The sequence below is a fragment of the Ostrinia nubilalis genome, chromosome 14 (genome assembly GCF_963855985.1).
Source record: "Ostrinia nubilalis chromosome 14, ilOstNubi1.1, whole genome shotgun sequence".
Taxonomy (NCBI): domain Eukaryota; kingdom Metazoa; phylum Arthropoda; class Insecta; order Lepidoptera; family Crambidae; genus Ostrinia; species Ostrinia nubilalis.
In genome coordinates this window covers 14,813,776-14,828,472 of record NC_087101.1, presented here as the reverse complement: position 1 = coordinate 14,828,472, position 14,697 = coordinate 14,813,776, and the positions used below count along the sequence as shown (strand labels likewise).

General features: G+C 35.8%; 1 non-coding gene across 1 annotated transcript; it reads right to left on the bottom strand.

The window, feature by feature from the left end:
• Window positions 1-916: 916 nt before the first annotated feature.
• Window positions 917-989, bottom strand: Trnas-gga (transfer RNA serine (anticodon GGA)). Its single transcript has one exon. It is a non-coding gene; the product is annotated as a tRNA-Ser (tRNA).
• Window positions 990-14,697: the final 13,708 nt, after the last annotated feature.

Below are 14,697 nucleotides of genomic sequence, written 5' to 3'. Positions count from 1 at the left end.
TTCATAACCTTCGACCAGTTGGACACATTAGATAGCTTCTTGTAGTATCGTGCAATATATTTTTAACTTTTAATTAAAATCTAGTCATACTGTAGCAATATGGACGATTTATTTTATTTACAAGATCGGTATCTTATTGTCTATGATGACCGCAGTCAACATCACTATTACATGGATTCCTAACAATGAAGTACGGCATTGCCTTGTGCCGATTTTACATAGATTTTATCGACACAAATTATGGAACTTCATAGGATATGGAGCAGGCCACGCCCTAAAATGTCCGGATGTCGTCATAGTATTATGGAATACATATAAAAGACTTTTATTATTTCATTTTCTAATCCTCAAGTGTTCGTTACAATCTAATTAATATTTAAGTATTCAAAAAGTAAGAGATTAATTTTGATACTTTACTGCTGTGCCCAGGAATCTAAGGCGGTTTCTGACAATGTCCTTTCACTAAAATCTTTTCTGCAGTTCTTGCGTCAAAAAGTATCAAACATCCATCCATACTACACAAACATTCACATTTAGTAAGTAGGACAGGATAGGATTTAGGTATAGGGACTTCTAGGTCCCCTAACTTTATACATTTACCTACGCACACTGAACTCAGTAGGTAGTTCTTAAATGATCGAAACAATACCTGACAGAAAACTATAAGCCCTAAATTCCTAACCCCTCGACATAAAGACAAAAGCAAAGAAGATCCCTAAGATCACTACGTAACGTACACATCCGAAGTATAATGCAGCACATAAGTGGTCTAAATCCAAACCGCGCCTATCTAGCAGTCCTACACAATAAGGTAAGCTCGCCCATTTCGGAGTTGAGGACACAATTTAAAAACTGCAGCGTTTTGGAGAAAATTTAGGAGAAAGTTATTATTATAAATAACTTGAAAAAATCGAACTGCCTAAGGCGGGAATTGAACCCACGACCTTTCGCTTTCCGGACGACTGCTCTTCCAACTGAGCTACTTAAACACTGGATGTTATTATGTTGCATTTTCTAGTTTTTTTAAATAATTTTAATAGTCTTCAAATCATCAAAACTTCTTGATTTTTCGATGTTGTTCTCGAGGACTATTTTCAAACTTCCATAAAAACTTCCAAACCTTATTTCACATAATTTAAAAGGCCTAAAGGTCTCACTTTGTCTATTTATTACAAAATTCATAAAAGTTTGCTTAGCGACTGTAGGCGTAAAAAAGTTACTAGAACACAGATAGAACATGTTACTTATTTATGAATATTATGTTACGGTCAAAGTGATAAATGTGAAAATTATGAATAATCGCCGGTTATTATGAATAATTACCGCATGATTTGGTAAATGTGATTAATATGAGATCATTTATGTGTGTATAAAACTAAATAGGCGGCTTAGGGTTGGCCCAAGGGCCACCCCCGCCGCACCTTAACCTATTTTTCACTTTAAATCAAAACAATATAACAATAGGCTTTATGGCAAAGTAATGTTACGCAAGAAACAGTCGAAACTCATTATGCCAAATTATATTAATATACAGTGTGAGTCACGTTAAAGTGTACATATGAAAATAAATGAAACTAGACCTATTTTTATTGACAAAAAAGAGGTCCAAAAATTTTTGAGATTTTTTTTAATTTTTTATAGAATTTTTTTTCTTCCAATTACTTATTGTAAAGAAAACGTAATAACTTTTAAACTAAGCGGTATATCCTGATAAAATAAAAACAGTAATAATGCTAAATAACAGGCAATACTAAAACAATACAAAAAATATACAAAAAATGCCAATAAATAATAAAAAATGATGCTTTTTGAAAAAAATCTGCTCAAAAATTCGTATTTTTTTGGTAATTTGATAAATGTCTCCAAAAAATGCCCCTATAACAGATGGTTTTTATTACTTTTTATTATTCTCTATCGTATTACTTTTGTAAAACTAAAAATCACATGTCTCTATCCCTATCACAACATTTGCTATGATCGTTTAAACAAAGGCCTGCCACCACATTTTTCTCCGCTACAGGTAGAGACAATTTTAATTTAAACTCAAATGCTTATTTTACTTCGAAATCTTTTGTTTTTATTTAAAATCTAACTTGTCTTTATCAAAATTACAAATCTAGAGTCACTTTCAGTTCCGTTGTTAACGAAGCGTTGAATGGCGCGCCCGGAGAGGCTTAGTTCAAACGATCATTGCAAACGTTGTGATAGAGATAGAGACATGCAATTTTTGGTTTTACAAAAGTAATACGATAGAGAATAATAAAAAGTAATAAAAACTACCTGTTATAGGGGCATTTTTTGGAGAAATTTATCAAATAACCAAAAAAATACGAATTTTTAAGCAGATTTTTTTCAAAAAGTATCATTTTTTATTATTTGTTGGCATTTTCTAGGTATTTCATGTATTTTTTTAGTATCGCCTATTATTTAGCATTATTACTGTTTTTATTTTATCAGGATATACCGCTTAGTTTAAAAGTTATTACGTTTTCTTTACAATAAGTAATTGGAAGAAAAAAAATTCTATAAAAAATTAAAAAAAAATCTCAAAATTTTTTTGACCTCTTTTTTATCGATAAAAATAGGTCTAGTTTCACCTAATTTCATATGTACACTTTAACGTGACTCACACTGTATGATATCAAAACCTTCAAAATGTGTGGCTGTACACAAGCACTATACAAACTATACATGAGCCATTGTTCTTTTATGATATTTCATAGTACTAAGGTTACATTATTAAACAATCACTGATAATTGTAATTCATTTATTACTTTCACCTCAACTGTCGGTAATTATTCATAATAACCGGCGATTATTCATAATTTTCAATTTATCGCATTAGGTAACCGTAACAAATACATAATTATGTACCTATCATTCTTATGAAACGTTCATAAACTCATATGTATTTTTATCTTTACTAAAACTGCGTTAGAGACTGGATGAAAATTTTCCGTTACAAAATCTGCACAATAGCTTTTTATTTATAAACGCTTATGCCCATGCCCAATTCCCTAAGAGAGCGCGGCCGTCTGGCAAACACTGATATTAGTTTTCTATGTAAGCAATTTTCGTAAGTGTCCCCAGCTATTTATACCACGTGGCTTATTGAAACGTTATAAGAAGCGATAGAGCGTAATAAATTTGGCCTTGCAAATATTTTGAGGGTACTGAAATTAGTCTTTAGGGTCCGGAATTCTGCGATGTATACTTTTGTTAGGCTTTTAAATGTTTTTTACATTTTTGTAGTAGGTATGTTGAATTTGTAGTTCAGCGTTTAAAACAGTCGCTCGAAAATTCCGGAAATCAGGATATTCCATGACTACCTTCTGGCATAAAATAATATGTATTTCTTTGAATTCATCCAAATGACGTAGGTACACTGCAACTACTGCAAGACAAAGGCCTCTCCCAAGGATTTCCACAATGAGCTCCTGCGCTACCTGGATCAAAGTACTTAATCTCGCGATCTTCACCAGATCATCAGTTCACCTAGTGGAAGGTCACCACATTAATTCTCAAGTGCTCATTTTACTATGCAGCACAAAGCAGTTATTTGATAGGATGGTAAATACCTACCTACCCTGTAAGTGCCTATTAATTCTCACCTTGAAGACCAAGTAAATCATGTCCCTTGTAGTATTTACGCTCAAAAACATTGATTGGTCTTACATTATCATAAGCCACCGATCAGCCGTACTCGCCTGAGTACTCGATTATGCTTACCGTAATCTTTTGCTTTATTTTATGACTTTTTATTATTCATTCATCCGCCGATGCTAATACTGGAATCGAGCGCAATTTGAATCGGAGCCGAATCATTCCCATCACCACTTACCTTAATAGGAAACGTGAGCGAGGCACAGTTCCGATGAGCTCTTACTATTAGGGCTATTACGGTTTTAGTTAGAGCAATCAGCCCTGAGGCATTTGTTTCGGACACGACAAAATGAAATTTGCTTGCAAAGCTAGTTTTTCAATTATTGGAATTAGTTTTTTCATATTGTTTTTAATTAAAAAGTAAGACATATTAAAAGAGTTCCTTTGGTAGTCTGCTGAAATGTCAAGGGTTTCTTGTAATTAATGTTATTTTGAAAAATGTTTGGAGGATATTAACTCAACTTTTAGTTACTACACAGAAAGGTAACAGAGATTAATGATAAAACAGATTTTAATATAATTAATTCCCTTGAGAGAGTTTAGTTTTGGGTTAGGTTAAATTGCTTTTTAGCTGTCACTTAGCCTACTCCAATAGTAAATAATTAAGGCCATTCCTATTGACTAATTTACCCATTGACAATGACTTATTGGGGACTCTGATAACTCGTAGTAAAAAGCTAGTTTGCTCCAATGAGGGTTTTCGTCAAATGCTGCATGATTGGTTATTTTTGACATATCTGTCAATGTCATGTCAAAAATAACCAATCATGCAGCATTTGGACCTCGCGTCTACGTATTGCCATCTGGCGAATTTTTCAAACGCAAAAACCCTCATTGCTCCAAATAATCATTTTCCCATACACTTGAAAAGTCCCGAATCTGCGGTCCCGACCTGCCCGTAAAAGACAACCCGGGACCTTTCCTTATTCGTAGATACGAACGTATTAAAATAATAAATTGCTGTCGAATGTAAAAAACATAATCTGAGGAGCCCGTTAGAGAAGATTACATCTTTCATTGTGTGAGTGGGGCGGAATTTTTTTACGAACTAATTTTGCAACGTCAACATTCCTTATATGAGCGGGCCTGGGGCGGAGGCATTTTTTGGACAGAACCGAGTTGTATTTAATGAAAACGTTGTACCTCGTTGTGCCGGGGGCTGTGTGCTTGTGGATTTTTCAGAGGCATGAATATTTTTATGGCTGAGCACTGAACTGCCAACTTTGAGTGGACTTTGATGGGATGCGAATCCGTGGCACGGCTAGCAAACCTTTTTGTTGATAGCACCCGAGCTGGTTGCGTTTCAAACAAAAGAAACTTTTTCAAAGGGAAACTTCTATAGCTAATGGGAGAACCTAGTCAGTAGTCAGTACGTGACTCTTGATATTTTTCGGCTAGCTCAGCTTTGCCGAAATGGTTGCGGCTGAATCCCTTTTTGGAATTTCAACCTTTTGAAGGTAGGTCGTTTGGTGCTAGTGCAAACGTGGGTGCGGACGTGTTCGCTGAATTGCTAACACACGTTACCTCGTTCACTGTTTAAGGCGATAGGTGAGGCAAAACTGCAAAATAGACCTCTCTTTGAATCCCTACTCCTCCTAAATGGATGGTCCAAACAAGAAAAAAAATATGTGTGAGATGTATAATATCTTAAACTAAAAAATTGTTGTTCGTTTTTTTTGTTACAACTATTAGTTTTGACAGAAAAAAATCTTAACTTTCTTCTAATTTCACCAAAGAAATTTCCTACTACTCCTAAACGGCTGAAGCGATTTTAATAATTCTTTCACCAAATGATAGAAAATTTAATTATCTAAAAATTTGTTGTTCATTTTATTTCAAAAACAATGTATTACGTGTCATACATTCAAAATACCCTGTAATTTCCACACGCGGGCCGGGCGAATGCGGGAGCTCAGTCTTTCACTAGCGTTCGCACGGGGAGGCTGTGTCGCACATCGGCACGCTCCGCTTCTTTGTTTTTCTATAAAGAATTTATAGCGCAGATGGTACACTCGGTACTCATAGTAGTTCGGCGGCTGAATGAAAGTGATCTAAGTACTTACTACGTCATTTTTAATATGTATATAGGTATTATAAAATGTTTAAGATAATTTAAATACATAGGTATACAAGATGCTGATTATATATTTTTTCTAGATTTATTTGTCTGATTATTTATTCTAGATTTATTATATACTTCGAGATATACATAGGTATTTTTTTATTATGTATTAGTAGGTAATAATAATAAAACAACGCACTTAGGTATAGGAAATCACAAGACAACAAAAAATACCTAAAAAGGATTATTTAAATTCTCTAATTAACAAAACCGTATTTTATTAATTTCTTGGAAACTATCACATCACTTTTGTGCATTTTGCGTTTCGATTGGTAATTAATCTACAGGGTACCCCGTTTGGTATATTGGTTTTTGTTGGTATGAGTTTTTTTTTATCTCATTGGTCTCCACAAAAAATCGGAATTTTTCCCAGGGAATTTTCGATTCATCCAGCTCAATCATCTCGTCGCGAATAAGGTCAGGTAAATTGATAGGTACCACCTATTTTGATCCCTGATAATAATATATAAAATATACCTACAGGTGTTTGGTAGAACGTTAGACAAACTTCGTATATAAGGTTATTTTGAATAAAGGTTCGCCCATTTGACCCTAAGTAAGCTACTTTTTTATTGATTTTTTTTTTTTCCGAAATTTGACCTAAAACTGCTTCTTTTTTTGTCGCGTTTTCAACCGATTTTTTTTATTTGGTATGAAGATCCAATATATCTTTACTCTAATAAAAACATTTTATATCCAGATAATGATTGGATAGCTAATTACGAGCAGACAAAGTTTTACAAAAGTATAAAACACGATAAAAAACATAACTTGAAATTGATTAAAAATATGTGTGTCAGTAGATTGTTTATAAGATAATTAAAAACATCTAATTATCTCTTCTTTCCAACGATAATAACTAAATATCACTTGTAGTAATTAGATATTGGATTTCGACAAAAATTCAAAGTTTAGTGATGAAAATGTATAAATAATAATACAAAAAATTATCCATCAAAAGTTTCTTCAAACATCTCCATCTTTTCTGATATACTGTTTTTCATAGCTTATTTATATGATTTATTTCAAAATCAAATCAAAAATAATAACCGCATAGAAAAAGAAGTCTGTTTTTGTATGTGGCTTGATTTACCCTCATATTGTCATAATGTTACATTGTAGTGGCGACACACAGTATTCGTATTCGTACTTGACATGTAACTAATATAAAAATGTCGCTCAATCCGTGTTTATCTATTTTAGTTGAAATGGAACGCAAAAATCTAAATTCTTATTTTTCCCTCGATTTCACCAAAAAATAATAACGGTTCATGTTTCAATGTTGACCGATATTTGACCAATATTTTGAATACCTGCACAGACAGACATTTACATTTAGGTAGGTACTCGTACACACACTTAAAAACTGTTTAGAAGCTCACTTAGACGTCAGCCTAACTTTCAAACTGCTTAGGTATGTCCCTTTTTGCAAACTTTACAGGAGGAAATAACTGTTTATTTTTCATAGTTATGGTACTAATTAAAGTATAATGATGTCTAATTGAAATATAATCATTTATTTCAATTTTGTTTCAGTTTGAAAATATGCTGACGATAATTATTAATTATTCTGTATAATGATTTATTTTCTTTTTTTAAATTCTGTTTTGAAACACAAAATAAGCATTGCAATTTTTTTCGATCTGCGTAAATTAAAATCGAGTTAACATTCCCGTAGGCAGTTATGTTAGAATTGGCAGCGCTTCGCATCTGTATTCTGAGCGCACTTTGATATCGGGCAAGAAGCGCGGGCGCGCGGCGGGTGGCTCGTTGTCTCGCTCTAATGCTCAAGGTCGTTCGGCCATGTAATCGCCTTAATAGCAATTTGTAATCATAGCTGACTGTTACATATTAGAACATATTATTATTTTCTGAATTACAAAAGGGAAGGACTGTTACAATAATAGTTAGGTTTTGCGTTGGTTTATTTATTTAGGATTTATTATACTTTTTTTTTCGTTGAACCCAAACTTTATTCCAAAATAAAAGAAATAGAACTATCGTATGCAATAAAAAAAATCTGATGTTTTGACGTCACAAACAGACCCTTAAGTTTAATTTATTTTTAGATATCTTAATTGCTGCCAATAAACATAAGTTTGTTGGCTGATAAAATGTTTAGCTACGAAAATAACAAGCCCATTGGAAGTCTATTGTACATGATTGAGACCAGACTTGAGCCCTCGACAAGTTCCTGACATAAGTACTATTGTTCTAACAAAGATTCCTCAGATCCTTCAAGAGTCCTATTTCAGTATTCCAATCGCCAACAATACGTTTTCCAAGTTGGTCCAACTCAGAATTGGAGCTAAGTGTTGTCGGTTATCAACTATCGATATTATTATACTCATAGTTTACTAATTTTGTAATGAAAAGGTGCCAAAAATACATAAAAATAGTAAAATACACTAAAGGACCATTAGCATTATTTAGGACGCAAGATTCTTAAAATTTTCCTTCTAATATTGTATCGCATGAAATTTTGCTTTCAGTTTTACTTATTTACACTATGCATCTCAGTGCTGGATGTAAACGGTTTCATTTTTAAAATAATCGTAGGTAATAGATGATTTTTTAAACATTATGGCCCCGGTATGGGACAACTCTTACCTCTGGTACCCACCGTTGCAACTCCTGTAAAATCTAGATCTACAGCTTGAACACTACCGTACACTCAGCTCTGATTGTCTTTTTCGTTCTTTACTATTAGGTATAAGAACAAAAACTGATAAGACAGACCCATCGATAGGTAATACTTGCAACCCTAGTCCAAACTCCAAATTCATCTAATTTGAATCGCGTCAAAGTTAAATCGGTGTCCAATATTGATCTTGAGGAGGAACTCTAACAGACCGCGAAAGAACTAATGAGGCGTCACACCGAACTAGCCCCATAATGCCAGAAGAGGGATTTGAAGATTAAAAGGTTTAGTTGGCTATTGACTGACTAGTTTGCAAGGAGAATGTGGAAGTATCTGGCGAGTGGAGCTACACGAGTCATACTTTTATTACCAGACTAAAGTATAATTTCAATTTGAGAAACTCACCTCTTTGGAGAAATTATTCATTAGGTCCCACACGTAACACTTAGGTCCCTTAATTTGTATTAATTACTTAATTCTACTAGCGGCCGCCCGCGACTTCGTACGCGTGGACTCCGTTTTGGCCCCATAGGGTTGGAGTTTTGTAAAAATCCGTTTTTTATAAAGTTTCTGTGATTTCGTGATCAGTGGAATTTATTAAAAAACCATATTGCGCATAATTTTCCGCAAAGGTGACGTCATACTGCTGAGTTGAATATCGACGGGCTGTAACTGAGAGATCGCATCAGAGACACCTGCATCTTCAAACAACAGTGAGTCCTCTATTTTACTTTTGAATGAACATAGAAACTTTGAATCCATGACATGTTTGCACAAAGGTCCATCTGTAATCGGCTTCTATTCAACAATCCCTACTTTAATATCCTACAGTTGTCCTAAGCAAATCAGCGAGATTGGTGCGACCATTCCTCCTGACGTGTTGATCGACGCGTCGGCGGTATCTGAAAGAGAACTTAAAAGTATTCTAAAGCCCGGTCTCTGAGCACGTAGAATTTTGACCAATGACCCCAAGCTACCCATCCTTATCGCTCGCGCGTAATTATGTTGCTGTTGCGCTCGCACACTCACTGCGGGCGCCCGTCGCACAGTCGCGACAGCAATATAATTACGCGCGAGCAATAAGGATGGGTAGCTTGGGGTCATTGGACAAAATTCTACGTGCTCGGTGACCAGACTATAAGATTATATTACTAGAGACTTTTTTTCTTATATTTTAAGTTTTTCTAATAGTAAAGGTAAAATGTGATACTCGTCTCTACCGTAGTTTTAAAACCAGATTAAAAGCTTTTCGGTGCGTAGAACGCAATTCGCTCCGGAAAGGCGTTCTGCTCGACAGAGGCAGAGGTGGGTTATTGCGAATTCCTGCGCTCACCTAGCGTCCTATTAAATCTTAGACGCTATGCAATATTGCGCATCTACATCTTTGCCTTTTGGACAGGTGTTTGTTTTGTGATACAACACTGCAGCATTTCGCAGCGCCATTCCTTAGTAACTGTAATATACATAGGTAGGTACTTAACTAGATCTTGGGTTAATAGGTAATTCTCTACTTTTCTTTCAAAACTAAAATTTCATATTTACTAGCTTTTGCCCGCGGCTTCGTCCGCGTTAATTTCAATTTGTCACATTCTGCTCTTCGGCCTTTATGCATCTTTATGTCTTTATGCATGTTACAAGACTATGTTCAGCAAGAATAATGTATTATTCTAATGGTGAAACATTTATTCAAATCGGCCTAGTAGGTAGTTTTGGAGCTTATTCAATACAAACCAACAAACAATTTTCAATATTTCCTCTTTAAAATATTAGTGTAAAAGTAGAGATTATAGAAATGTAAGTAAACTCTAAAATAAATTAGCTTCCACTTAACGTTCAATAAGGCAAGTTGACCTAAATCACCGCTATTGAGATTGAAATCGCTTCGTATGTTATTCGGCTTCCATGTAGCGATCCAATTATTTTCTAAACCGCTGAAAGATTTAACCCGTAATGTGCGTCGGGCTCTCGATTGGAAAGGATATTTTGTGCTGAATTAAGGACGAAGCACATTTATCAACCCGGAAACGGATCGTAACCGTATCAACTCCAGGTGCTTAGTATTCTTTGTATGAAATTCCGTACTGCAACGCACATTTTAAGGTCATAGCAGACTTATCAACTCGGAAAGGGATCAAAACAGTATCGCCTTTTGAGAACTGTCATCGCCTTTCGCGCGCTGTCAACCGCGCGGATACGGTGCGGATTAGTGTGCGTTGCAGTATGGAGTTTCATACAAAGAATAATGACCACCTCGAGTTGATACAGTGTTGATCCCTTATGGGTTGGTTTATAAGTGTGCTGCGTCTGTCGTTATCCGCGCCGTAACGTAAACGCCTCGCCTCGGTGATTCCTTTTCGGGTTGATAAGTGTGCTACGACCTTTACACCACACGAGGTCGCAAAGATTCTAACGTTGCATTTCGACGAAATTCAATTATATGGGAAGGTAAATTGAAACGTTTTTGATATACTGCCGTGGGCTAAATATTTACAAAATGGGATGATACAGAGTATATTCTACGGAAACCAATTCTTTATTAGATTTGTAGCTACTTTGTTTTCCTATCTTTACATTTAATTTCTTATCGTTCCACTACAAAGTAACAACACTTTTTTTACCTTTTTTTCGGTACCATTTTCTCAGTTTTTTAGCAATCAATCCATTGTTTCCATTATCATGCCTCAAGAGGTTTCTCTGAAATATTTTTTAGTTTTTTAATTAATGAGACTTCCCCAACCCGTCTAGCCAGGATAGGGAGTTCTCCTCCATTTATCTGAGATAGATACATTAGAGAGGTCTTACACCTCAGTGAAGACTAGATGACCTGATGATGAATAGGACCACCTGGCTGAGTTTTCACGAACGCGCAAAGTCTCATGCAAGGGAAATCTATATAAATTCCCGAAATATCTTAGTATGTTACTGCTATTGGTTTAAGTATAATAAGTAGTATGTTATCGTGTTTATTTCCTCAGCAAATCTTCTGATTGTTTGTGAAACATGCAAAATTCGACGTGTCTCCATCAGCAAGCGTTTTCCGCAAACTTTAATCTTTTGTTTCTCGCGGAGTGAAACTTGCGGCGAAGTTTTAGATATTCCATTTTGTGGAATGGGGTCTACTCTGCAAAACGATTTCGATTTATCGACTTTGTCTCTCTCACTCTTGTTGGAAATGAGGAAGTGTGTGCAGTGGAATATATGGAAAGTTTTTTAGAGTAGGACCTTTGGTTGGGATGCAATTTTTATCGCAATCCCTCGTTGTGGCGCCGTCCCCGGATAGATTGAAACGTGCACGTATTTTGATGAAATTTCTTCGGTGCTTTTGAAATTTGCTTCCTGCGACCCGAGTATTAAGTAGAACACGTCAACGTGTTACATTTTCATATCAGAAACACAATCCTAATGACTGGTTTTTTAGTTAATCGTTCCTAAGCTTTGAATCCTCAAGAGTTTGCGAGGCATCTATTTTTTGAACATTCACGTAAAAAATGTCTAAAGAGTAAGATCAGCCTTTTTAATTACGCATGTCCTAGGCATTTAGTACTTTGTACCTACTTAGCATAAGACCGTATCCACCGTAAAGGAAATAAAAAATACTACTATAATAATCTCGAATATTACTTATTGTAGGACATACATGTTTGAAAGTAAGAAGGTGCAATTACTAAATGTTATTACATCACATCCAAAACAAGACCACACCACATTTGTCTGGAAGATTAACCCTCAACTTCAGTCCAAAATTGGCACACAAACAAGTCGGGTCCAATGCCCAATAATTAACCATAATTTGGGGTATTTGCTCATCTAAGTCCCGATAGCGGTTTCAGGTCGGCCCGCCGATTGCCTCTTCCATTTAGATTGTTTGGGCTCGAACTCGTGCAAACAAATCAAGTTTGATATCCTTTGGCTTTGATGAAATCACAATATTATTATGTATTCAAATAACGATATTATTTATTCTAAAGACTAATAAGAGTTTCAGCACACATTATACAGTGAATAACACTTATTAAAAAACTTATTACGTTTGTTTACGGTTTTTACTATTGTGCGTTCTTATTGTAGCTTGATACACTTTTAAGAATAGATTCAAAGTAGGTAGGTAGTTTTATTTTCTACTTAAACTAGCGACCCGCCCCAGCTTTGGGTGCTAACTATACATAATAAACCTTCCTCTTGAATCACTATCTATTAAAAAACCCCCATCGATATGTTGCGTAGTTTTAAAGATCTAAGCATACATAGGGACAGATAGACAACGAAGCACATAAAAAAAAAAAAAAAAAAAAAGAAGCGACCTTTGTTTTACGACAGTTTATGATAGTGTCATACATCGATGGAATCTAAATCCAGTTTAACAATGGACAACTTTTATGTTTTTTGGTAGCTACTAATCCAACGGCATGCATCTTTTTCTATCTTAATTTTCCTCAAAAAAAATATTTTATCTTTACGTATATCAACATAGGTACTGAACCCTATAGTGTGATGATCTCTGCTGACTCCTTACATAAAACTGAAGCATGAAATATTGTGAGAATTTTGCGGTCGAAGTCTAATTACCAAATTCATCTCCACATTGTGTGAACTACAACATTATTGCAAGCTCTGCATCACATTGATATTCCGCGCACAGTGGCGGGCGTCAATGAACGCGTTGCCTCGTCAGCGTCGCTAAGTGTAATCGCGTTAGTTTCAGTAATGCTGGCTGGGTGCTAGTTAAACCTGGGTCTGGTTTAACCAAATGGATTAGTAAGCTCATTTGCCATTGGTTAGTTAAAGATACCACAAACTAACAAACAAAGTTTAACGTAACTTTCAGCTGGTATCTTATTATTACCTAATTACCTACTTACTTTTCGTTTCAACCAAAAGACGTTCTCTGCTGGACAAAGGCCTCCCCCAAGTACTTACAGTAAGTAGTACAAGACTGAGACCCCGTGCTGCCCACTGAGCAGAAAGGCTAGCCTACACACAGTTATCTGTCTGTGGTTGCCACTCAAGAACTTTTCTGCCCCAACAGCCTTGATTTTACAATCTAATAAATTCTACCTCACACCAACCACAACCAAAAAATCAAGTGGCAGTGGGCGGGGCACATAGCTCGTAGAGACGATGGCCGTTGGGGCAGGAAAGTTCTCGAGTGGCGACCACGGGCTGGAAGACGTAGCGTGGGCAGGCCTCCTACTAGGTGGACCGACGATCTGGTAAAGGTCGCGGGAAGAGCCTGGATGCGGGCAGCGCAGGACCGTTCATTGTGGAAAACCTTGGGGGAGGCCTTTGTCCAGCAGTGGACGTCATTTGGCTGAAACGACGACCAACCACAACTACTGACTAAACACTTTCCTTTATTTTATCAAATTGATTTATTAAAAGGTGCTTTTGAGCACATAATTAAAACAGGTCGGTCCGTGGAAGTCATAAAACCTTCTTGACTAAATACTTTTACCGACAGCCCCTCCAAAAATGTTTGATCCCTAGCTCTTCTTTGCATAACATTCTTGTTAGACATTATTATAACAATATTACGTCTGTATTCCATCACCAGGGTATAACCCAATACAGAACAATATCTATTGGTATTCTACACGTTTGACTGCCATTCGCTTAACGTGTACACGTAATTGAGTTAGTTCAGTTCCGCTGGCTAATGCAACGCAGGATCAATAAATCTGGCTGCAGACACAAACTTAGTTGATAGCAGACAATCTTGTTAAAGTCAGACAATAGTGTGCTTTCAGGCTTTATGGCAAAAAATACTAAAAGCGCGTGTAAAGCTTGTAATGTAGTGAAAAATCTTTCGTTTGTTTGTTCGTTCGTTTCAGTCAAATTTAATGACGTCCACTGCTGGACAAAGGCCTCCCCCAAGGTTTTCCACAATGAACGGTCCTGCGCTGCCCGCATCCAGGCTCTTCCTTTACCACATCGTTGGTCCACCTAGTAGGAAAAAAAAGATTTAAATAAAAGTTTTTCTTTTGCAATATTCTTACAAAAGTGATTTATAAATTGAGAAACAGCCAGTCCTGAATGTTAAACGTCAAAAATGTTGATGAATAATTTGTCACACTACTTGTACAAAGGGGAGTAGATAAATCTCACATTAATAGATAGGTAGTATACTAAAATACGAATTGTCCCAAACTTAGATGTAAGTACTACCTTACCATCTGCAGTTTGTATGCAGGCGTTTGTAGGTAGGTACTTAAACAAAATTTGACTAAAAATGTCCTTAACATCACATCTGAAAACTTTATTTTAAACACAGTC